This window comes from Ambystoma mexicanum, chromosome 1p, assembly GCF_040938575.1.
Source record: "Ambystoma mexicanum isolate Mex_15411 chromosome 1p, UKY_AmexF1_1, whole genome shotgun sequence".
NCBI classification, from domain to species: domain Eukaryota; kingdom Metazoa; phylum Chordata; class Amphibia; order Caudata; family Ambystomatidae; genus Ambystoma; species Ambystoma mexicanum.
The window spans coordinates 91,983,003-92,009,611 of NC_090921.1; the positions used below are offsets into that span (position 1 = coordinate 91,983,003).

The 26,609-nt window shown below is 48.7% G+C and overlaps 1 protein-coding gene across 3 annotated transcripts in view; it reads right to left on the reverse strand.

Moving 5' to 3' along the window:
* The window catches only part of LOC138566520 (eukaryotic translation initiation factor 4E type 2-like), a 247,557-nt gene that overhangs the window by 163,290 nt on the left and 57,658 nt on the right, over positions 1-26,609 (reverse strand). The window lies entirely within an intron of this gene.

Consider the following 26,609-nt stretch of genomic DNA (forward strand, 5'->3'; position numbering starts at 1 on the left):
CAACCATCTTCAGATTTGGAAGCACGTGAAGTGGCAGTATGACCAAGTGAAGAGCCGCAGAGGGGTAGGCGGGAGGGTTCGCATGTGAATCCATGCCAGACCCATGCTGGAGAACAACAGTTACAGGTAAGTAACTTGTTCCTTCTCCAGCATGGGGTCTGGCATGGATTCACATGCTCATGAATGATGAATACATAGCAGTACACACATGCACAACCACGGGAGGTGGCAAAGGCTCAACATTAAGCATTACATCAAACTCAACATCAAGCATCTTACCTCCTCACCAGGCTCACCTCAGGCGAACAGGTTGCGCAGCACTGCTTGGCCGACCCTGGACTCCTCCCTGGAATCCCGATCGACGCAGTAGAATTTCGTGAAGGTGTGCGTCGACCTCCACGTAGCAGCCCTACATATGTCCAGCAGGGGCACAACAGAAAGGAACGCTGTGGTAGCTGCGATCGCTCTGGTGGAATGGGCTCTCGGACGGCCAGGCAGCGGTCGGTTTGCCAACCGATGACAGTACATGATACAGCCAGAGAGCCATCTGGAAATGGAAGCCTTCGAGAGAGCCTTCCCCTGATTGACAGGTCCAAAGTTCACAAAGAGTTGTGACGTCTTCCGAAAACACTTCGTGCGGTCCACGTAGAACTTCAGCGCTCTAGCCACATCCAGCGAGTGCAAAGTCCTCTCAGCCGGCGACGAAGGCGACGGGAAGAACACAGGCAACACCAAGGGTTCGTTGAGATGGAAGTCCGACGGTACCTTGGGCATGAAGGAGGGGTGCGTCCTGAGCACTACCCTCGTGTTGTGAAAAGTCAAGTACGGGGCCTTGCAGGAAAGGGCCTGGATCTCTCCCACCCGTCGTGCGGAGGCGATGGCCACAAGAAACGCTGTTTTCCACGACAGAAACTTCAACGGGGCCGAGTGCAGAGGCTCGAACGGAGGTCCCATGAGCTTGGTCAGCACCACGTTGAGCTCCCACGCCGGGGCCGGAGCCTTCACCGGCGGGAACGATCTGAACAGTCCCTTCATGAACTCTTTCACCAGACGATGAGACCACAAGGACGTCCGCCCCGTGGTTCTGGTGTATCGGGAGATCGCAGCAAGATGAATCTTGATGGACGCGTGTGCCAGTCCAGCTTTGGCCAGCGTCAGCAGGTACGGCAGTACCTGGGGAGCCGTAATCCGTAGAGGGTTAATCGTCTGTGCGTGGCACCAGACAGAGAACCTCTTCCATTTGTGTCCGTAGCATTTAAGAGTCGAGGACGCCCTGGCCTTTGCAAGAACCTCTCTGCAGTCGGCCGGTATGTCGTATCCTCCAAACTCTAGCGCTGCAGGAGCCAGGCCTGCAAGTTCAGCGATTTCGGGTCGTGGTGGAGGATGGCGCCTCCTTCCCTGGAGAGTAGATCCGCGTCCACCGGCAGCTTGATTGGCGGGGACGCTGACAAGTCCAGAAGGTCCGGGAACCATATCTGCCTCGGCCACGCAGGTGCGACGAGGATCATCCTGCACCGTGACCTCTTGAGCTGGTTGACGAGCCGGATTAGCAGTGGCAAAGGAGGGAACGCGTAGAGGAACAGGCCCTCCCAGGGGAACGAGAAAGCATCGCCCATGCTCCTCGCCTGGGGAAACCTGCTGGCGAACCTCCGGCACTTGGAGTTCGTCGCCGTCGCGAACAGGTCGATCTGGGGTGTGCCCCACCGTCGGAGGAGGCGATCCACTAGATCCTGCCATAGTTCCCACTCGTGGCACGAGCGCAGCTCCCTGCTGAGTGAGTCGGCGATGGTGTTTTTTATCCCTGCCAGATGAAACAGCACCAGAAACATCCTTTGGGCGACGGCCCAATGCCACAGGTCCTGCGCCTCCTTGGACAGTGCTGGGGACCTGGTTCCGCCCTGTTTCCTGATGTAAAACATGGTGGTGGTGTTGTCGGTGAAGATCCTCACCACCTTGCCCTTGAGGGACGGAAGGAAGGACCTGAGGGCCCAGAACACTGCACGGAGCTCCAGGGAGGCATCCGTGGTCACTGTCTCCTGGTGGTCTGGGGTCTGGAAGTCCATGCCTGCCGTCAGATGCGCGCGGGTGCCCCACCACCGGACCGCTCGGCGGAAACTCTCGTCGAGTGTGATCCTCTCCTCGAAGCCGCCCGTCGTTTGGATCCAGCGCGCGTCCAGGAACTCCTGCAACGGGCGCATCCGGAGCCTGCACATGGGAATGAGGTAGATGCAAGAAGACATCATTCCGAGGAGGGACTTGATGGACCTCACCTTGGCCGCGTCGGAAACCAACATCCGCTGTACCTTGCCCAGGATGGACCTGGTCCTTTCCTCCGACGGGGAGGCCAGAAGGGACACCGTCGACCTTCGCTCCCAGAAACAGTGCATTTTGCGCGGGTACCAGGTGGGACTTGGCGTAGTTCACGGAGAATCCCAGGTCCGTGAGAAGTTGGACGGTCCTTGCCGTGTGCTCCACGGCGAGCTCCCTCGTCTTGGCTCGGATGAGCCAGTCGTCCAGGTAGGGGTAGACGTGGATCCCCTCGCGGCGCAGCTGTGCCGCCACCGGTGCAAGGCACTTGGTGAATACCCTGGGTGCCGACCGTAGTCCGAAGGGGAGGGCTTTGAACTGGTAGTGACGCCCTTGGACCACAAACCTGAGGAATTTTCGGTGCCCCTTTAGGATGGGAATATGGAAGTAGGCATCCTCCAAATCCAACGACGACAGGAAGTCTCCTTCCTCCAGCTGACCCAGGACGTGCTGGAGGGTGACCATCTGGAACTTCTGCGCCTTGATGAACTTGTTCAGACGTCGCAGGTCTAGGATGGGGCGCCATCCTCCCGTCTTCTTCTTCACGAGGAAGTATCTCGAGTAAACTCCGGAGCCCCGAAGCCTCTTTGGGACGAGTTCGATGGCGCCCTTCCTGAGCATCGCCTTTACCTCCAGGAGAAGCTGAGGGACGTGAAGCTCTTTCCTGGCCACGGGGGGGGGGACGCGCGGGCACCTTCTTTGAAACTCGAGCGCGTGGCCCCGGGCTAAGGCGTCCAGCACCCAACGGTCGGTGGAGATGGACTCCCACACGCTGACGAAGCTCGCCAGCCGGCCTCCCACCGGGGTGCTTCGGTGGGGGCCCGACCCCACGGCCGGTTCAAACCTGTTTCGACGAGGCTTTGCCGCCTTGACGACGACGGCGGGGTCCGCCAGTCTTGCCTCGTCCTCTGTAGGCCTCCTGAGACGACGAGCGGGCCGCTTGACGGTAGGTGGAGAAACCGCCGCCGGAACCTTTGGAGGCGCCCTTGCCTCTGCTGCTCCGAAAGGGCGTCCGTCGTTACTGCAGAACCCCAAGGGCCCGGGCCGTCTCAGTGGCCTGAAGGGAATCGTCCACTGTTTTCCCAAACAGGTTGTTCCCATCGAACGGCATGTCCAGGACTCTGGTCTGTACGTCTTGACGGAAGTCCGTAGCCTTGAGCCATCCACGCCACCTAAGGCACACGCCGTTGCCCAACTGTCAAAACCCAGTGTCGGCGATGTCCGTCGCAATAGTGATGGCGTGGTCCGACGCCACCTCACCTTCCTGTAGGATCTCCAGGGCATCTGCCCTCTTGTCGTCCGGTAGGAAGTCCAGCAGGGGAGCCAGTTTGTACCATAGCTCCCTGTCGTAGCGGGCCACGATAGCCAAGGCGTTGGCCGCTTTAATCGTCGTCGCTGCAGACGAGATGACCCTGCGTCCCATAGCGTCCAATTTCTTTCCCTCGCCGTCCGGTGGGGAAGTCGATGTGGAGGCCGCACCCCCCCCCCCCCCGCTTTCTTCCTGGCTGCCGCGGAGACGACGGAGTTCGGGGTAGGCTGCGCCCGGAGGCACAGGGGGGGGGGCGCGTCCGGGACCCGGTACTTCTTCTCGTACCGGTCTCTTCTAGCTGGCGTCGTGGAAGGGTTCTTGAGGAGGGCGAGGCCCTCATCCCAAATGTCGTCCAGTAGAGGCACCGCGAGGACCGTCTTCCTCTTGGCCTCGCGTCGTTGGTAAAGGAATCCTTCCTTTTTCTTCTCCTCAGGGCAGAGTTGGAAAAGCTCGGATGCCCTGACGATCATGGAGTGGAACGATCCAATCTCGTCGGGCGGAGAAGCCCTGGTGGGAGGTGACGACGGTAGATCCTCGTCGTATACCTAGTCGTCCGTACCCGTCGCTGCCGTGTCAGTCCCCGTATCATCCCCTCGGGTGGACGGGGAGGAGGGCTGGACGGGGCGCGACGGCTGAAAAGGAGGTGAAGGGTGAATCATCCTTTTCTTGGGCGGGGGAACACCAGAAGGTCCCGGTTCAGGATCCCCCGACGGGAGAGGTTCCTCCGTCGGCAACGGTAGTCTCGTCCTTATCTCTGAGCATAAGGACTGTATAGCCAACAAAATGGCCGCCGAGTTGTCTTGCGGCGCTGGCAGAGGGGAATCCGACGGGCGATCAGAGGCCCCGTCGGCACCCTCGACGATGTCGTCGTCACCTGCGTCGGATTCCATCCCGACGGGCCGGTCTTCTTCCACGCCAAGGCCGTGGCTTAAGACCTCGATCAGCTCTTCCTCCGAGGTTGAAGCCGAATCTACGACGACGCCCTGCCCCCCCTTTTTCTTCCCCGCCGGGGATTTCACGGGGGTCCTATCGATGGGCACAAAAGAGGACTCCCTCCGAGGTGGCAGGGAGACTCTGAGCCCCGAGGTCGCCACCACTGGTGTAGCCTCCACAGGCTGAGCCAGGGCCGCTGCGACAGTTTCGATAGAGGGCTTGGCCGGATGGATTAAGGCCTTCACCACCTTAGGTGCGCTCACCGCCTTATCCTTGAGGGGGGGGGGGAACACTGCCTCGCTCCCCCTCCGATGGGCCTTCGAGCTCGACCGGGGCCTCTCCAGGAGCTTCGCCGGGTGCTCGCCCTTCCTCTTACCCGACCCAGAGCGTTGGCTCGTGGCTGAAGGTGCCGGGGAGGGTGCGCCCTGCCTGGCGCCCGTAGAGCCCGACCGTTCGGCGCTCCCGGTGCCAGCGGACTCGCGGTGCTTGGCCTTGTGTTGGACCCCCGTCGCCGGGGCGTCCTCAAAGGTCTTAGAAGACCGCTCGGATTTCTTCCTCTTCTTCTGGCCTGACGGGCTCTTCCCTTCCAGCCAGTTGGCGAGACGTTGATGGCGGTCCTTCATGGTCCGCTCCGACATATTGCCGCAAAACGCACAGTCCTTCTCCACGTGCGTCTTGTCCTCATGTAAGCAGTAGAGACAAAAGGAGTGTTCGTCCTCCTTAAAGACGTTCTGCAGCTGGCATCCAGGGCAGACCCTGAACAGCTTTCCGGGCATCGAGCTTCCCTTCTCCTGGGCCATGTCCGGGCCTGAGAAGCTTCTGGAGTCCTCCAAAAGCGTAGCTCGACGAAATCTTCACCCTTGAGGGGCGCAGACGATGGAGTCCCCGTTGATCGGATGGAGTCGGTGGAGCTTGAGGCTCTTTTGACCGAAAAAAACGAAGTTTTTGAGAAAAAACGTGAAAAAAATAGCACTAACGCTCGAGAGCAATAGCACGAGGATCCCAACACATGAACGTGCGGTAAAAATCTGAAGATGGCTGCCAGAGGCGGTGCTTAGGTAGAGGGCAGTCATTGGCTGTGGTCAGTATGACGCAGAGACCAGTGATTGGTTATTACTACGAAAGACAGATCAGAAACGAAACTGATACTGGTTTTTTTCTTTACCGAGGATTCCCAGCCTGACGACGGGGAATATTCATGAGCATGTGAATCCATGCCAGACCCCATGCTGGAGAAACAGAAACTACAAAAGCCACCGATACATAAAGGAGCAGGTAGACCAAACTATATCCCGTGGGCCCAAATGGACAAAAACAACCTGTTAAAAAACTCCTCCCCCTGCTGACAGGAGGAGCAGGTAAGTGGATACATGTATTTGAGAAGAACATGGCAGGCGTGCCATTAGCTATAGGTGATGTGAAAAGCTTATTAGTATCAGCAATCGGGGACCAAGCAGACACAATATGGGAAAGGGCAGGGTTCCCGGGAGTAACAATGAGCTGTGATCGCCACGATGGATCACCATTCAACAATGTTCGTGCACAAGTGTGGGATGCATTGCGGCGTGCATTTCCAGACGTTCCAGACTTCCATGCAGTGATGCAGTGAACCATGGAGGAGAGCGAGGATCCTGCGCAATTCATTTTGCGAGTGCAAGACGTATGGAGAAGTGAAACTGGTACGGCATGGAATCAATCAACAGCCTTATTTTATTTCATCATTAAAAAGGGGTTGCCGAAAGAGGTGCAGAAGGCCTTGGACAAAATAGCAGGGATCGAAGTCAAAGGGTGGCCTGAAATTCAGAGCATAATTGTACACCATTGGAGGAGGATCAAAGAGAAGGAAAAGGAGGTCACACAAAAGTGGCTGGCCGACGAAGCAAAACTAGTGCAGACAAAATTAGTGAAGGTTGCCGCCATTACTGCCAGTGTAACCGCAGACAGAGAAAACAAAAAGGAGAGGAAAACGCGGGAGGAAGGCCCATTGGGATAGCAGCGCAGTGGGTTGGAGAGGACCAAGGACAGTGGAACGGAGAGGAACAGCCATGCCAAAGATCACAGTGGCAGAATAGGCCGGCCCAAGGAAGAAGTGGGTACCGTGGGCAGAGGGGAGGATACGGAGAAATGGGAAACAGAGGGTATGGTGGGCAAGGACCAAGAGGAGGACAACAGGGGTCATGTTGGAATTGTGGAATCTGGAATCTGGGGACATTATTCACGAGATTGTAGAATGCGACCATCGGGGTATTTTCAGGGGCAGCAGCAGCCCATGAACAATGAACAGGGGTGGGGCTGCCCACACCCAGGTAGCCCTTGTGGAGCTCCAATGGGGAGGGGGGGGGGGACAACAAGATCAGTACTGCCAGCCCCACAACAGCAGCAGCAGCAACAGCAGCAGCCACAACATCAAAACGCACTACAGCCCATGGCACGACAAAACTCAGTAGGGAACTTAAACAATAACTCTTTTGCAGCGGCTGCAAATGGTGCCCTTGCACCATTCCGTGGCATAACGGTCGTAGGTGACAACGTTTTTTCAGTGCCAGGTCAGCAAAGATACCAAGACTAGGACAGCCCACAGGGAGTACTTGCGTGTCCAGTCCTATCCACCACACAAAGTGCAAATGAGGAACCACTAGTGGCGGCAGAGATAGGAAACAAGCAGTTTATCTTTATGGTAGACTATGGAGCAGAAAGATCATGTCTCAGAAGTGCGGTTTCAGCTCTCGGGAAGAAATTTGGAAACGCAAGGGTTCTCTGGGGCTATTTTAAAAGTTCCTTACACAAAGGATCTTGATGTAACAGTAGGGGGAAAACCAGTGCGCGCACCCTTATTGTATTACGAAGATCTGCCAATCAATTTGATGGGACGAGACTTGCTCAGTAAGTTAAACATGACCATAGCTTTCACTGAAAGAGGGATAGTGTGCTCGACGCCAGGAGTATGCCCAGTACGAGCACTCCTGATAATAAGCACGATTACAAAGGAAGTTGCATTAAGAGGGATCCCCATTGACATGGACATGTTCGTCTATGGAATACAGGTATTAGCCCAAGTAGTGCCTGAAATAACACAAAAAGAGTGGAGAATACCATCAGACTTCATATTCCGCCCAATCACACCAACAGATGTAGTGCCAGGCACCGATTATATCTATAGACATTGAGGCAGTTCAAGTTTCCAACAGACGCATTGTGGTCATAGGCCTGGACACGCAGGGACGCGAATGGAGAAGTGTGCTATGCATAGAGCCGAACATAATGCTAAAAGATATAACTGATGAAGAATTGTTTACTGATTACGAGGGGGATGGAGAAATAATAATGGAAATGAGCATACCATGTGACATTATGATCCAATACAGAGAAATACACAACCCACTCATGGCTAACATAAAGGCCCCACTGACAATATTTGAGGAAGACATGGCCAGTGTAGCACCTGAAATTTGGACTACAGGGCCACACAATGTGGGATTGTTGCATGAGGTGACTCCCATAAAGATAAAATTGAAACCAGGTGCCCTCCCACCCAGAGTGAAACAGTATCCAATATCCAAAGAAGCAGAGGAAGGTATTAGAGAAACAGTGAATGCACTCCTAAGCCAAGGTATCTTAGTGCCATCAACTTCCCCATGCAACACATCGATTTTTCCGATTAAAAAAGCGAAAGGAGGGGCGTGGAGAATGGTCCAGGATCTCCGCCCACTCAATGACATCCAAAAAGAGTTCCCATTAGTGCCTAACCCGGCATCAATATTGTGCAGTATACCAAAAGAGGCAACTTGCTTCACTGTCATTGATTTGAAAAATGTTTTTTTCTCTGTGCCACTCGCACCAGAGTCGCAGTACCTTACAGCCTTTACATTGGGAAACAACGGATATGAACACCGCAGACTCCAACAGGGGTATTGCGAGAGCCCAAGCATTTTCAACAGAATACTACGAGAAGACATCAGCAACATAGATGTAGGGAGCGCCATTATACAGTACGTAGACAATTTACTCGTCTGCAGCAAAACAGAAGAGTGTAGAGAAGACTCGATAACACTGCTTAACATATTGGCTGCAAGGGTACAAGGTGGACAAAGGAAAGTTACAATACTGCCTTGCAGACGTTGTATATCTCGTCCAGCAAATATCTAAAGATGGATAAAGAATACTACCAGACAGAGCAGCTGCCATTCGACACATTATCATACCAAAAACAGTGAAGGACATGCAGAAATTTCTTGGCATATGTAACTATTGCCGAGCATGGATCCTCGATTATGCAGCATACACACGGCCAATGCTACAAGCACTGAAGGAAGCACAGAAGAACAGGGCCCCAATAAAATGGACACATGAGACAATTGCCCAATTCTCCCGATTAAACGACCTTATTGCAGACGCCCCAGTCCTTGCAAATCCAGATTATGAAAGGGAATTTTTCCTGTTTTCACACAGCAATGGAACATTGATGACAGCAATATTGACACAAAAGACATCACTAGGCCACAAACCATTAGCATACTACAGTGGAATATTAGACCCAGTAATGCAGGGACATTTCGCGTGCGAACAGGCCCTCGCTGCAGCGGCCTTCGCCATTGAGAAAAAAGGGCCACGATCGTAATGGGATGCTCAGTGACGCTATATGCGGAACACTCATTATTTGCTATCTTGGAAAGATCAAAATCTACTCACAACACAGAGAGCATCTGCTTATGAAATAATAATATCCAGTCCAAATGTACACGTGGTCAGATGCAAGACAGTGAACCGAGCCACATTCATTACAGAGCCATGCACAACTGAAGATTTACAGGAACACGATTGTAGCACGTATGAGGGAGAGGGCAATGACATTCCCAAAGCAAGAGAAAATGCCCTTAATGAAGGAGAAATCCATTTCATAGACGGGTCAGCAACCATAAACTCAGACAGGAGAGAAACATGTGGGGATGGCAGTAGTGCGCATGGAAGAAGACATACGAAGTGATTGTTCAAAAGCGCCTCCCCTCACACTACTCCGCACAAGCAGCCGAACTGACTGCACTAATCAGCGCGTTACACACAGCCAAAGATTGCGCAGTAACAATACATTCAGACTCAGCTTACGCCACCACCACAGTTCAATCAGGGCTATCACGTTGGCGAAGGAGAGGGTTCAGAAGAGCAGACGGGTCCCCCGTACAACATGCCACATTGCTAAATGAACTAATAGAAGCTTTAGAAGAGCCATCGGTAGTGGCAGTGGTTAAATGCCTAGCCCATACCAATAAACCAGACGCTGTCTCATTGGGGAACGCGGCAGCCGACAGCAGAGAAGGAGGCCTCGTACTTCAATAAGACACCAACATCAGAGTACGTTGTAAAAAACAGCCACAGCAGAACAACCAGCAGAAGCATACAGTAACACGCCCATAGCACAATTGATAGAACTCCAGAGAAGGGCCCCACCGGAAGAACAGGAGTTGTGGGGCAAACAAGGGTGTAAACAATCAGCCACAGATCTCATTTGGAGACAGGAAACGACAGGCAAGGTAGCGATGCCTGTAGAATTATTAGAAGTAGCATTCCAACAACTGCACTTCCCAGCTCACGTTGCAAAACACCACATCGCCTCAGACATTCAGGAGGATTGGTTTTTTCCCAATCTGCACGAATACTTGTCTAAATTTGTCATTGAATGTACTACATGCCAAACTTACAATTCAGGAATGACATTACAAACTCTGCGTGGCACTTTGCCACGCCCTACAGGTCCATTCAGAGAACTACATATCGACTACGCCGATATGGGAGAAAGATGTAATGGAGCAAGATACTTGATTGTGGTGGTATGCCCTTTTTCACGGTGGGTGGAAGCGGGCCCCTGTCCCCATCCTGATGCAAAATGTGCTGCCAAGTTCCTTGTGCGAGAAGTATTCTCACGGTGGGGAATATGTGACGTGATCCGTTCAGACAACGGCACGCACTTTGTGAATGATCTTTTCAAAGAAGTAACCTCCCTTCTGGGGGTGAAACAAACTATGTTCGATTTATCATGGCCAATGGAGTTGTGGAGAGGATCAACGGGCTGCTCAAAAGCAATTTATCGAAATTATGCAGCGCGTTGAAAAAAAAAAATTGGATATATTGTCTGCCCCTAGCACTGTTCCAACTCAGAAATCAGCCATGCAAGGATCACCATTTGAGCTCCCACGAAATCGTGACGGGGAGAAGAATGCACACGCCGCTCTCTCCTGTTAAGAGGGCGTCTGATGCACACAGGGCTGCCACAGTGCTGGGGGAAGAGTTTAAGGAATACCTAGCACAGCTAGCGCGCGCAGTACGCTGCATAGCAAAACAAATTGCTCCGCCATTTACTAAAGATGTAGCAACAGACACCTCCATGCCAGCAGCAGATAGCCCGGAGGGGCCATTAATGCCAGGGGAACACATCTATGTTAGAAGCTTTGTAAGAAGGTGGAATTCACCAAGATTTCATGGTCCATACACAGTGGTGTACAGCACGCCAACTGCAGTTAAGGTGAAGGGACTTAAATACTGGGTGCACCTCTCGGGCGTGAGAAGGGCGCGCAGTGTTGCACTCCCCCAAAACGAAACAGACTGTGTGGATGGCATTACTAACACAGTCTGACATGATGAAAAACTGCAATTAAGACAGGAAAAGTATAGTAAAAAAGCAAAATGATTTTTACATATTCTGTCTCTCTTTTTTCTCTTACTCTCATATGAATTGTGTTATATTTCCTCATTGTTTTTATGATAAATGGAAAGAAATTGTTAAATGCCTAACTAAGCAAAAGATGAAAAAGAAAGAACAATTGCAAATATGTTTCTTTTCATGATGACTTAACGAATTTGTCTCGCCCACATAGGTTCAACATGAGCCAATGCGATGAAACGGCTGAGCAGGCAGAAATGTTAAGATAGAAATAGGGATGCCACTAGGGCCAGTAGAATGAGCAATGTGGAATGCGTTATAAAATATGCTGCCATGCTATTTGCAATAATGATGTTTCATTTTATTTGGTATAACGTTGTTTTATTTGTGGCAAATGAAATGAACAAAGGGGGGAGCAGGGCTAACATGATAAAACCAGGGTCTAAACTAATATGGACTGGAGTAACAACCATTTGGAAGGACACTTATAACATTGAATCGAATAGTATAAATACAACGCCACCCTATTGACCATCGCATGAAAACAAAACTGCTATCCCATTGTTGAGTAATACTATGGCCAAGGAAATAGAGCCTGGATGGGATGTAAATGACGATTACTATTGGTTGACTAACTCCAGAAATACAAGCATGCACACACACACGGCACCAGAAACCACTACTGAATACACACGTCACCATGAACAACATTGATGATGCATGGTCCAGAATATTCCCGCTGCAATATCCACAAGTTGGTACCCAATTAAAAAACAGAAGGAGAAAAAGGGGGGTGGGAAAAAACAGATGATATTTTTCACAACCTGGGGTTAGATGAAATAGAGGACCCTGACCAATCAAATAAATGGTATTCAGACATGAGCACCGCAGCAAAGCAAGCAATGAAAGTTGCTACGTGTGCTCACTTATTCCTCACGCAACTGGAACCCCAAAAATGTTAATTCCACATTACCATTGTCTGAGGCCCAATGTTTGATTCATCTGATGCTGTGTAGAATAGAAAAAGACATTTCAGGCACACACAGTCACCATGGAAAAATTGGAAAACGAACAAACATGCACCAGCAGACGACCAGGAGTAATTTGCCTCCAAGAGCCATTTTTCATCATAAAAGGGACAAGGTATGCAGACAAGTGGCATGATGAAACGATTGAATGCAAAGCTGAGGGGCTTCGAGGGCTGCCAGGCGAAACATACGAGTGGGTAAAAGAAACGTGCATCCCCATCTGGTCACAGCATATCACCAAGCTGACATGGGTTACACCACTGGAGAGACCCATAAAAATTCAAAAGGAAATACCGTACGAACTTTGCTTCCATGGAGAAGAGAAGGTGAATATGGGAAATGCACAGCAGTGCAATAAGACTTTAATAATACCAGATATGAAAAAAGGCACTGCCGCATTAATGGACATATACTGGATCTGTGGCAAACAAGCTTACCTGCATCTCCCAGGATCCTGGAGGGGCACTTGTGCCCTAGCCACACTTCACTCAGCACTAATGGAGATACCAGAGAGCCACGTTCAGTTTACAGCAAGGCCTTCGGCTGACAGTTCGACAGTAGACCAATCGGCTGAACCATCGACAGCGCCCGATGAGACAATCACAGAGCCCCCAGCATACGAACTATTGTCAGAACAAACATAGAGAACCAAGTTGTCACGCAGCTAAAGATCCAATTATATTTCGTCCAAATCGTCAGAACACCTTGCTGAAATCCCGCAGCAGTACAAGCTTTTCTCATCTGCAGAGACATTTTTTGCATCATTTCTAATACCAGGCGTTTAAGCCAGCACAAACGCGAAATGGCTGCAGATAACAAGCTGGGCGCTCATCCAGCTGGCTAACGACACTGAAGAAGGATTCAACATCATAAAAATAGAGCTCCGTGCACTGCGCCCGATGACGATGCAAAACAGATATGTCTTAGATCTTATCACGGCAATGGACGGCGGTGTTTGCAAAAAAATTGGGGAGGGGCGTGCTGTACGTTCGTACCAACTTCAGATGCTGATAACGGGACACTGTCACACGTGATAACAGCGGTGCATAATTTAGGAGAAAGAATGAGAACGGAAGGTGGAGCAGACAACAGCACGTGGTTCGACAATCTGTTCAACTGGATACCATCATGGGTGAACATAGCAGCAAAGATACTCATTCCCATTATTGTCTTTCTTCTCCTAATATTCTGTGTGCACCAACTAGGACTAAGATGCTGTGAAAATAATATGCCTAATTCAGCGGTGATGATGTTAACAGTGGGCCGACAGACAACGGTGGCTACCATGATAGATGCCCAAGTACAAACTGGAGAGTACACCACACCGCGGTATAGAATGACTGCCCTCTATAGGCAGTATGAGGACGTGGTCGATAATCTACATCACACTACCATTAAAGAACCAAAAGGACTTGCTGTGGTATAACAAGGTTTGTAGATTTGGATGGGGATGGTGGGATATACTTAATGGTCACCCCAGAAGAATACGCAAGAAGGGGTAACAGCTTGAGAAGTGTGTGCAAAGCATGGATGCCAATAAAGGGTACACCTGCTTGGGATGAGGCTGTGGCTGAAGCTGAGCGCTACCGAAGGGAGAACGGAAAGAACGAGATAAGTAGTTTGTTACTTTAGATGTAACGAAAGGGGGGAATGTATGGGAGCGAGGGGCCCCCAGGACCCCTCGCGCCGTACACACCTCAGTACAAGGCTTGGACCACGGGCCTCCGGTAGTGGGTTTGCCCCTTGCCCTTATGTAAAGTTAACCACGGTTGACCGCTACATAGCTGGGACTACTGAACAGGACACGGGGCATCCATCTTGTGTGCCCCCTTTCGACTCCATCTTGGGTAAACAGGCCTCACTCCGATAGTACAGCAAGGCTCAGCACCCCCTTCCACCGCAACAGCCAAGGACAGAGGCACACACAAGGTGCGCAGGCAGCTGGCTGGCCCCCACCCTTGCACTCCCCCTGCGAAGGAAAGCTCTGCGCTCCCATTCTCACGCTGAAGCTGGAGAAAGTTGCAACAACCAATATGATACAGTTTTCTTCCTCCGAGGTCACTGTCAGCATGAGAACCAGCATGTGAACCAGGATGAGCTAAGCACTTTTTGTTCGTTCGTCCCCATAAACGTGCAAGCCACCCACCCCCATTTAGAGTAATTTATTGCCATCCTGACCCTGCGCTCCCTGTAAGGTATTTCTTTCAAGTGCCAGACCCTCGCCTGCGCTGCGAAACCCACCCAACACACCCGCTACTAACCATAAGCACTTTGCCACAATATATGTTTTTACTTATACTAATAGGTCTAAAACTTAGGAGATATGTGAAACACAGCTTGACTTTTTTTTTTTTACATGCACAATAAAGGTCAAGGCCTCCAATTAAGCCACAAATGACCCAATTGTACTGACAATAAATACTATGTGTGATTTGTGTAGAAATATAAAAAGTAGCATAAAATGTTTTAAATAATTTGTTATTTAGTGTGTAACATATTAGTTTAGGTAGTGACCACAGTGACCGGACCCTGACCTGCGTGGAGCACAAGATATTTGACGTCCATCATCTCGTCAGCCACTCAGCCAATCAAAAGGAAGAGATGCCACCCACACCTACAGCACCACACCGCCTGGCCAATCGGGTCCATTTAGTATTTTTTGTTAGAGTTACTTTAATTGATATATATATGAGTGATGATGTAAATGGTTGGGAGGGTTTTTTCTGGGTTATTTCCTAGCTGGAGAAATAAACCATCCTTTGAACTCTTGCAGCCGGTTCTCAGTACCTCATTCCCCGACAGGGGTTGTGTTGGTTATTTTATTTTCTCTTACATGTAGTAAGCCGGGGAAACGCACCTACAATAGCTACCTTACTATGTAGTGCTAATACAGTGCAGTGAGCTTTTGGTCAATATTTACAGTAAATTGAACCATAACATTCAATTCCTAGTAAATTGTTAATATCACTCAATCCCCAATTTCCATACCACTTTATCAAAGGGGCTCTCATCACTACAAGATGACACTTGTACTGTTGACTACTCTAAGGAAAAGCTATGAAATATTTATGAGCACATTTACTGTATAAAACTGGAACATTTAACTACCATGACGCCGGTAATGGTCACATACAATGTAACCATTACCCAAGAACCAGGAGGATATTGAGTAATTGTTACATATTTTAAGAGCAGTGGACAGCATTAGGTGGGTACCCATTTAATAATTTGAAAAAGCAACATGCACAGTCTGCTCTGTCCTCAAATAGACAGAACTGATTTTCACTGGTTTTGTCTACTTTCATAGACAGATTTTGAATCACCAACTTGTATTTAAATTGTATGACTTATTTTATCTCCTGACTCAGCCTTAAACAGATTTAAGCATGTTTCTACTCAATACAAAATAGTATGTGTGATGGAAAAAGATAATGACGACATATTACCATTTACACTACCAGACATTATGATGGCACTCAGCATTTCCCTCTTCCCTTTCTGGTAGTCCAAAATGAAAACGCTTGATTATAACAAATCAGACTTTCAAATTGTTTTATGCGTTTCATTTGGTTAATCTATTGATAGATGGATGTGCAACACATTTGTGAGTATCAAACTTGAAGTAACTGGCTTATGTTTGTCCTTGATAAGGTAAATTAGCATATCTAAACCCCAGTAAACAAGAGCAAAAGATATTCAGATTGCATTATTTAAAACTCCATATGCTAAGAGACCACCAGTGGGCGCAGACGTGATGGTTGCCTGCACCATCGTCTCCCTCTCCGGGCAAGAAAAAGGCCTGAAATCATGCCAAGATTAAATATTTCAACAGTGTATTGGCAACTAGCAGTGCACCTGAGGGCGAAATTCTCACTTGAAACCGCAGCGCACAGACTGAGAAATCCTCATCGCAGCACTGCTCCCCCCTGACTGCACTGCAAGGGCGAAGAACATGGCGGCCGCGAGGGGAGAGCTGGGCTTGCGAGGAGGGGGCGAGCCCATGCCCAGTTGATCTTGCATCTTCAGCGCTGCACTCGAGGGGCCAGCGGCGGGGGCGCCCACCTCGGGGCACATCGGCGAGGCACAGTGAAGAAAATGCAATACGGGGGCCTGCCGCGGCTTTGCGTCGCTCCCCCGTGCCCGCACCAGCCTGCATCTGATGAGAGAAGAAGGCTCCCGAAAGAAATCCCAACAAGAATAAGCGGGCAGCGCTACTAAAGCAGAACACTCAGCACACCAAGGAGCCCCGCAGGATGCGCACTACGCCCCACTTCCACCTGCCCGAGGCCCGATTGAGCAGTGCCATATAAACCCAGGTGGCCCCAGCAGCGAAGGTCCCGTGCCGGCGCCAGGACTGTGGCACAGCGCCTGCCGCGGCATCGCTCCATCTGCCCGCCTGAGCCCCGGCGTGTGCGGGGTACCCTTGGTCCCACACATCAGAGCAGGCTGCAGCGCCCCAGTTGAGTCCTCAAGGGTGCGAAGCCCACAACGTCCAACAGTAAGATAAATGCAGATTGGCACAGGCAAAGTGCAAGAGGCGTGAAACAAGCGGGGGCCACTTAACCCCTCCAACACCAGCACCAAAAGGACGAAAGAGCGACAACCAAGCGCGGAGGCCAGTCTTTTTTCACAAGCAGCCCAGCCTGCAGCACCCTAAGCACCCAAGGAAGTAGCAGCCTAAGAACAGCAGGGGGGCACGTACATAGACTTAGACTGCACCACCCTCCCCCCAGTGTCAAAACAATCACAGAGCTCCCCGAGGGAGCAATACATTTTTAAGGAGACAGCGCGGCACGCCACCTCCAAACCGTTAACATAGCACCCATCTGGGATTCGCTGCCGATTCCTGCAAGCTAACAGTGGAGCTCTAACTGCATCAAGAACATCCAGTACGCAGGGGGCCTCCTCCATAAAGCGAATACATTCAAAAAAGGCCTCATGGGGGCCCCACCGGTGACAGCTGGATGAGATGGAGGTGAAAACACCTGTCATCCTCACTGCAAAGGGGGTCAAGAGGGTTGTGGCACTAGTGAAGACGAACCCTCGCCCAAATGGGGAAAGAACCGTGAAAAGGTGGACAGGACCTCCCCATTCCCTTCAGGGGGCAGGCCCATCAGCCACTCACTTGGAGAACCCTCCCGCCCCCCGAGCTAGGCACCCAAGGCACTCATCACAGCGTCAGTGCGCTTTAAGCCCAGCAAGAAGGAAAGGCAGGATCCGCGCATGCTCGCAACACTGCGCAAGTTCTCACGGGGGACGGTAGCCATGGATCCGGATGAAGTCCAGAGCTCTTCTGATATCCCATGAAATGACCTCGATAGTGTCATGAAATCGGATATATTTTTTTTTATAGTTTGACTTTTTAAGTTCAAACTTTTTAATATATTTTAAAAACACATCACGAAATTCACATACCGAAATCTAAGCAGAAAATGCGCCTGTCAGGAAACCATTTCAGTTGAATCAAGAGGTTATATGCGCCCTCATTTAACATGTAAGACAGCGTCCATGAAGTGTATCACTGCACAGGTCAACCTTGTGTTTGTTCCTGACATTAGATAGCTCCACCAATCTTCCATATTGTTGTTTCTTGGTGCAAAAATTTTCAAGATGCAGCGATCTTTGTGTCGTAATGGCGGTACACTCGGTTATTAAGCGTTTTGCTAATTTAACTGCATTCTTACAGAATCTGCATTGATTATCAGCTGTGTCTGGATCATGTTTCAAAAATAGTATGGCTTTGGTCTTGTAAAGATTAAAACGCAATCGCATTAATTGGTTTCTATGGTAGCTAGAGGGAAATGATACTTTGGAGTCTCATCCAACCCATGAGTCGAGGTTCCAAGATCTTGTATAGATTTTAAGGTCTTTCGCGTGTCATTCTTTCGTATCCAATTCTTTTAGCTTTTTGCTGCATTTTTATTACGAGTTCGTCTGTCAATTCTGCATCTTTCATGACTGTGAGCAGTTTTTGTTCCCACTTACATAGTAAATAGGTCGACGACACATAAGGGACCGCGTTATACATTTCATAGTGGACAGCCGGTGGTGAGCTTCTCATTTTGCGCCACATTGCAATCGCCTTCCAGAGAACTGTACCATACAATGAGTCTATGCCCAGTTCATATCGAATTGTTGATATAGGTAAGCTCTTTGGTAAATTTAGGATTTTTCGCCAAAATGTTCCTTCTAGTTTACACCATGTATCAACTGGCAAGTTCCATCCTGCTTCGCTCCCAAACGTAATAGCTGCTACTACTTTTTGCAGGTAGAATTCCAGTATCAGTTTTAATGTAAATTTGCCATAGGCAACATGCAGTTTGAGACCTTGTAAAGCAAATATGGAAATTCTGGTATTTAGGTCTTCAATCCAGTAGCATTCTCGTATTGAGACATTAAATTGGACACCTAAGTAGCGAATATAATTTGTTACTTCAAGTTTTTCCTGATTTAGATACCAAGCGAATGTTCTTGTAGTGTCTTCAGGCCATTATCAATTGCCATGATTTTTGATTCATTGGTGTTGATAATTAAGTCGTTGGTATCACAATAGATTTGAAAGGCGTCAAGAGACCGTTGTAGCCCAATTTGTGTTGTGTCCAGCAAAACGATGTCATCGGCGTATATAACCCAAGAAACATGATTGTTATTTATCTTTGGCGGAAAGGTCCTTGGTTGCAAGAGGGTTTTGGGTAGATCCGCAATAAAAAGTTTAAACAAGAGTGCAGCTAACGGGCACCCTTGTTTAACTCCCCTCTTTGTATATATTAAGTTTCTTTGTATATATTAAGTTGGAGAGGTCGCCTTTAGCATTCAATCTTACATGACAAGATCTGTTGGAATGGAGTGCCATGATAGGAAATATTAACTCTGATGGACAGTCCCAAAATAAGAGTTTTTCCAAAGTTTCTGGCGATTGATCGTATCAAAGGCCTGTCTTAGGTCTATAAATGTAAGAAACAGATTTTTGTTATTCTTCAAGGCTCCAAGTTTGACAATATTGAACATGGTTAAATTTAGCTCCACTCCTTTCGTGAAGTCTGTTTGTCGCTTGTCATTCAGTTTTGCTTGTTCGGCCCAATTTGCCAATTTCTTTTGTAGGAACGCTGCAAACACTTTTCCAATGGTGTCAAGGAGTGTTATTGGGCGATAATTTGCTGGGTCGTTTCGGTCGCCTCTTTTAAATATTGGCACGATTATGGCTGTTCTCCAGGATTCCGGTAGGGTTTTACTTGCTGCGATCCTCTCAAATAATATGGCGATGAACTTTTTTTAACATTGCATTTCAAATGCCGTCGGGTCCAGCCGCTCGGGTGTTATTTAATTTGTGGATTGCCTGTTCGATGTCATCCTGTGCTTCCACTACATTCCAGGTGGAATCATCTTTGTAATCCGGCATAAGATTTTCACTGCTGTTTATGTCAAAAACTTTGGAATAGTATGAAACCCAACTCTCATCATTTACTCCATTCGCCATGTCGTAAGCAGCTTTTATTTTGCATGTATTTATTATTTCCCATTACGCTCTGCTATCTTTACGTATTATGAGCTTTAACATTTTTTCGACTTGTTCTTGATTTCTCGTGATGTTAAACACGTTGAGCCAATTTCTGTACTGTTGTCGTCTTTTTTTCACTAACACGAAGTAACTTTTGTTTTTTTTTTCTTTTTAGTGCTAATAGGTATTTACGCAATAACTTTTTTTCTTGGGCTAAAGTTATGCTAAAGGGGTGTCTGTTGAATTTTTGTTGAGTTTAATAGTTTATATTCACTGCTCTAAACTGTAACATCAGCGCGCTATAATTTACCATTCCTTTTGGTGAAAAAGTTGATGTATAGTTTTTGGTAAATGTACTCAATTGATTTGCGTTGAATCTCAGCCTTGTGCCAGCATTATTTGTTATTGCTTCAGTGTATTTAGCATCAACACTTGATTTTTCGTTCTCGCTCCAGACCATTAACGCATCATGGTCGCTTTTTGTGGTATTTGCGATTGTCAAGTTTGTGATTTTTGCTTTTAAATTATTAGACACCCAGATATAGTCTAGGGTCTTTGAACTTGTGCCACGATGCCACGTGGCTGAAGCCGGGATATCACCCTGGGTACATCCATTCAACATAAAGCATTCTCTTGCCATCAATTCCTGTGACCAACATTCCCCTCTATTACTTACGTCGTTGTTACCACATCACTTACCTGGGGTAGGGGGCGCACCTGTAGGATCCGGCGCGCCCCATCCTGGCGCTTCTATCCCCGATACCGGCTGGGGGGACCGCGGCCTTTTGCGGCACTCGTCGCTTCCGGGTTTCCCGTGTCTCGGGATTCGCGCATGGCTGCCCTTCGCGCATGCGCTGTCCACAGAACGCTTGGGAAGCCGCACATTTGCTTCCCAAGCCTCGTTCTGGGCACGGCAGCACCCGGGGACAGCACGGCTTGCGTTCCAAGCCTCCCGGGTGCTGCCGGCCCTATTTAAGGGCCTGAGTCTTGAAACTCACCGCGTCTCAACACGGTTTGTTTCCGGATCGCGTCCTCGCTCCCGTAGCCCCCTGTTGCTGCACCTACCTTCCTTCCTTGGCCTCGTTCCTTGATCCTTCCTGGTTTTCCGTGCTGGTTCCCTTGGGTTTTGGTCCTTCTCTTTGGGTTCCGTTGGGTTCCCTCTTAGGCTGCCTTGGGTCCAGTCCTGTCCCTCTCAGCCTTTGCTTCTGGCCCTCACCTGCCTTTTGCCTGCTGCCATTTCCAGGAGCCTTGCAGCTCACTGCTGTGGACAATCATCCCTGCTCTGCCATTTGCCTGCTGCCATTTCCTGGAGCATAGCAGCCCTCAACTGTGGACAATCCTCTCCAATCTCAGCCTCTTCTTGAAGTCATTGCTGAAGTATTCATCTGCGGACAATCTTCAAGACCCGCCTTCCCTGACAGTGCTTGCACTGTCCCGACGTCACGAAAATCAGGGAAGTGCGCATTCGTGGCGTTGGGAGCTGGTTCACTCCTGATCCTGTTTCTCGCGTCACACCTTCTGCATTCATCAGTCGGAGAGCCTGGCGACTTCACCACGATCAACTACCGGAAGTTCAGGTATTCAGCGCCCACGAGACGCTTTCCTTAACAGTCGCTGCCAGTTGTACTAGTATTTGAGACTGAGGAGGTTGGCTCATTAAACCACGAATAGTTCAAGTCCCCACAAACGATGATAGCTGGGTCAGTGTATGTAATTAGACAGTCATCAATGGCTGCTGTGACCGATGTTATCAGGTCATTTTGATGGATCATCGCAGGGTTCCAATAGACATTTATTATCAATAAATGCTGCACGTCTTCGTGGTTATTCTTTGGGACTTGTACTGTGGTAGCCTGAGTGAACAAATTCATATTCTCAGTCTTTAGGATGGACCATTTTAGGTTATTTTTAAACATGATTAAACCTGTGAATGGACGACCAAACATTTTCTTTCCTGCCGGGTTAAACATGATGGTGTATCCATCACTCGCTAGTTTCTCCCACAACCATGTTTCCTGCAAACATATGATTGAACATTGATCTAATTTTGACCATTTTTCTTCAAGTAAATGGGCAAAACCTCTAGTATTCCAGGAAGCCAAACAGTGGATAGATCTCATCCCACAGTTCGTATCCTATTGCACATTCTTGTTATGCACTTTGGATGTCCATCGTGACTTAGTCAGGCCTGTTGGTGCAGATACAGAGTTAGCTCTCAACTGGGCATGTACAGCAAATAGGTTTGATTTGTTCTGATGGACACTCTGGTTCATTTTTGAATCATTTGATTAACTATCAGTTTCGTCTAACAGGACATCAAAGCCGAAAAACATCAAATCATCTTTTGCTTTCAGCACTTGTTTGGCGATCAGTTTCGACTTAAGATGCAAAATAACCCAATCCAAGCGTTCCTCAGATATATATTCAACAGCAATATTGTCAGATTCAATTGTACGCAATGACGGAATGCTGTGTAGGAGCTTAATGTTACTAGGATTTAAATTCACCTCATTTTTTTCATTTAGAATATTCTCAATTTGTATTTTCCAGGTAGTCTTATGAAGCGGCATATCACATTCTTGTAGAGTAGCTTTATTATATCGTGAGGCTTTAGACTTTTGTGCTAGGGTCTGTTTGGGATTTAGGTTCAGAGAGGATGTTTTATTTTTAGTTAGAGCTGTTATTTCTCAACTCATGTCGTTCTTGATAGTTTTAGTTGTCTCGGAAGCCACAGGGAGTCTTGCCTGTCCAGTGTTTACCATTTCGCTTCGTGGTATTTTCGTTCTCATTGGGTTCGCAGATTTTACCTCTACAGGTGTCTCAAGGGTATTTGCATGAACATAGACACCTTTGTTCCCCCTGCTAGAATCCTCATCACCTTCTTCAACCGAGTACGTTTAGAGGTCACATAGGTCCATCGAGGACTCTGCCTCCTCCTCGTTCACTTCATGCGACTTATCTCTCGTTCTTTTGAGACGTTGAGCAACGACCGGGGCCGTTTGAATTTCAATCGAGTGAAGGGGCCCCTTTGTGGCTGTTCATTTGAAGAAGCTTTGTGGGGGCGGGGTTGAGATATTCCTTATGAACTTTTTAGCTTCGTTCGGTCGAGATCTCTTGGCCTTCGGCCCACTCTTGCCAAGAGCGGGCTTTGCTTTCAATATTGCTCATGTCGGTACGATGGCATTTTCTGGAGCTTTTATCGTTTTTGCTGACCCTTAAAATATTCCAAATGATAGTTTTTTGGTTAAGTTTTTCAAACTCAAATCTTGTGTTAATTGAGCATTTGGTATATTTGTTAATTGTGGGACACAAGAAATGATGTTGATAACTCTTGCCCACTTGAGCGTTATTTACCTCTTGCGAGGACACTCACACCGTTGTCAATGGTGTCTACCACATTGGTTACGAATTTTGGATCAGATTCATTTGATGACAATGCAGGGCCAGGAGATACACTAATCGCAGGTACTACGACATTTGAGTCAAGGGTATTTCCTTCATTGCATGTATCGTTCCAGCTTTGTGGCAGGTTTGTTTGCGTGATCACTGCATTTTTTTGTAGCGGTCTAGGCATTAGCGTTGGCAAGAAAACCGGCATTGTTCTAACATTATGCCGCATCCATTTTGTGCAGTCTATAACCGCCTCCATTAAATTGGTTTTATCCCGCGTTTCCTGTCTGATTATATCACTCAAACGTCTTTGCCACCTTTTGGAAGTATCAGCCTCAAAGTCAAGTCTTTGCGTGATATTTTGGGATAGCGTTTCCATCGCAGTGAGCTTGATGTTTAGCATTGTGAGCATCGATGTGTGGTCCGTTAATGAGTCATGAATGGACTCATAACTTCATAAACGGAAGCATGGCAATTGAGGTGGCGGCGAGAACATTGTGAATTTGAATTCCAGCAGCCATGGATAAGTGTGCCTTGTTTTTTTGCCTCACAGTCAGCCTCAGTGTCTTGAGCAGCGGAAACATTAATAGTTTGTGAGCTCATGTTAGAGATTTCGTTCACTTGAGTACTTGAGCGTCTTATCCTTTTTTCTGTGCTCGAGTTTGTCAAACAGACAGATGGATTTCTATGAGGCGTGCTAACTTTAGGGGGCCTGGTTTCTTGAATCACTTTTGTCGGGTTTACTCAATTCACTGGTTTTAACGTGTTGTTGAGTGAAGCTCTCTTCTAGTCGATCTCGCATTAATAAAAGATCAGCTTTTAACCGTTCCGTAATTCGTGCTTCACGAGCGGCTAAATTTGCTGCAGGAAGAGTTTTGGTTTGGAGTGTTACATGTGTGTTGGGAATCTCGGTACCTGGTACAACAGGACGGGCTCCGTCTTGGATTAGAGAACCAATGCTTGCGTCATATTTTGCAAGCTTTTGCGGTGGAGTATCATGAGACTTTGGAGAGTCCACATGCAGCCGTTTGATTGCTAGTACACTTGCCTCTCAATCTGTAATGATTTGTGAGGAGCTTGAATGGATGATTGAGCTGTTTTTAATCAAAGCCCCTCGGCAGCGGGGAAGCCGCCTCATCCAGTATTAATCGGTTAGCGTTTTCAACCATCATGTCTGAAGGTGGAGCGGCAATCACAAGCACTGCAATCGCCGCGTCGCTCTGGCTTAAAGACTGGGTAGGAGGTTGCACAGTAGCAGTTGTCATCGTTCTAACGAGCGAGCCCATTTTGCATGGTGCAAGAGCATTTTCAATATGCGTCACATCGTCTACCAGATGCGCAGAGAGCAGCTCGAGGTCAGTTCTCACATGGAGAGTCATACGGACGATCACTTGCATCAACATACACCGAAGGTGAGTGTAACAAGGGCCCGCTCATTACGGTCTTTATTTCATGTGTACCACTTAATATTTGGTTCTGGGTCTTACAGGAGCAAGCCGAACCACTGAATTGTAAAGCATTTCCATCAAGTGTCTTATGTGCAGACTGTGAAACAGTTCTATCAGTTATGTCAATGGTGGCAGTTTTCTTTAATGCAGCTGACGTTAACGCGGACAGTAATGGAATTGCAGGAAAAATGTTTTAGGGACGGCAACAGGAAAGTCGGGCATTAGATTATCGCTTACCTTCGCTTCCAGCTCGTTACCCTGTTTCCGACGCTGTTGCAGGGATTTATGCCGCGTCTGGGGACCCTGCGGCCTTGGGAGGAGCTGTGACTGGATCTGCGGAGCACCCAACATGCCGCATGTCATTGTGACAGTGCAGACCGAAGGGCAGCTGGCGCGGACTGGGGCAGACTGGAACTCACTGCCGAACTCCGCGCCCGGCTGGGTAATTTAAAGGAAGTCCTTCCAATTAAAGAGATAGTAACGTATTTCAGAAACACAATGTCCAACACTGTAGCAGCAGCTCCTCTAGCAGACACAGACTGGGGCAGACTGGAACTCACTGCCGAACTCCGCGCCTGGCTATAATGGAATCAAATCTGATATTAGACTCCTACTGGACGAAATCAGATCAATCAAATCTAGTCTCACAGAAACCGTCCCTCCAAACAAAGATGGCCAAAGTGGAAGACCGCCTGGAAGCAGTCGAAAGCAATCAGCAGTCAAGTGACGTCACAACGATGCAATCAGCAGTCAAGTGACGTTACAACGATGCAATATGAGGCCCGACTCTCGGACTTGGAGCAAAAGAAGCGGGATGTTGAGACAAAGCTGGACTACCTGGAAAACAGAGAGGCGATCCAACATTCATATCATCGGCCTGGAGGAAGAGCAAGGAGAAACTGCGACGAGTCTCGAAAGTAAAGTCAAAGATCTGATCCTATCCCTCTATGACAAAGCCAACCTCCCCAAGCTAGAATTTGACAGGGTGCACAGAGCGGGCGGTACACCAAAAAGGACCCCGAACAGTTCTTATAAAATGCCACTACTACGCACAAAGGCAAAATTATCGGGAAAGGAATTGGAGACACAGTGTGGGCCTCTGGCACTCAAAAGGCGGCGTTGGTATTTTGCTCAGAAAGTCTCTAGGGCTCCAGATCACACAAGTACACAGATGTCCAAGGTAGATACGTAATGCTCAAAGGGCAGTTGAGGACGTGCACTATTACACTCTGTTCCGCATATGCTCCCAACCAAAGTCAGTCCTGCTTCTTTGAGCCACTGTTCGACCTCTTGGGGGGCTGGAGAGGGGCACGCTAGTTTGTGTGGGGTGATTTTAATGTGGTGGCGGAATGTGATGGGGATTTGCATCCAGTAAGGTGGGACACCCACCCACCGAACACCCTGCAGGGGAACAGATTCCTAAGCCAACTGAGGGAACACCACTTAGACAAATGGCGCACAGCTCACCCGGAAGAAAAAGCCTTCACTTTCTCCCCCCCGACCCCATCACCAAACCTTTGCGAGGATAGACTACCTTCTACTAGGGGCAGAAAGTGAATGTGATGTGTCGGGCTCTGTAATAGAGGTCGTGGCCTGGTCAGACCACGACCTCTGCACATTGGACCTTAACTTGGGTCCCCTACCTAAAGCTGCCCGAAGAAGGGTTTGTAATGATTCTGAGTTGAGACCCAGTATTCAAGGAGACACTCTGAGGCCATTGCAAACTACTTTGAGATGAATGATGTAGATGGGATGCTGCTAAACACGGTGTGGGAAGCGGGGAAAGCCACAATAAGAGGCTTCCTAATAGCTGAGGGCGCAGCCAAAAAAAAAGACTTAGACAATTCAGGGAAAGGGAACTAAGGGCGGACATCTCCCACCTGGAACGCATCCTTAGAAGTCACCACAACCACAAGGGGGACACGATGAGTCAAATTAAGGGGCTAAGGACTGAGTTGAAAGATATATAGAATGGCAGGGGCTTAACGCAACTTAAGTACCTTAAATAGAAGTTCTTTGAGAAAGAGGACAAAGCTCATAC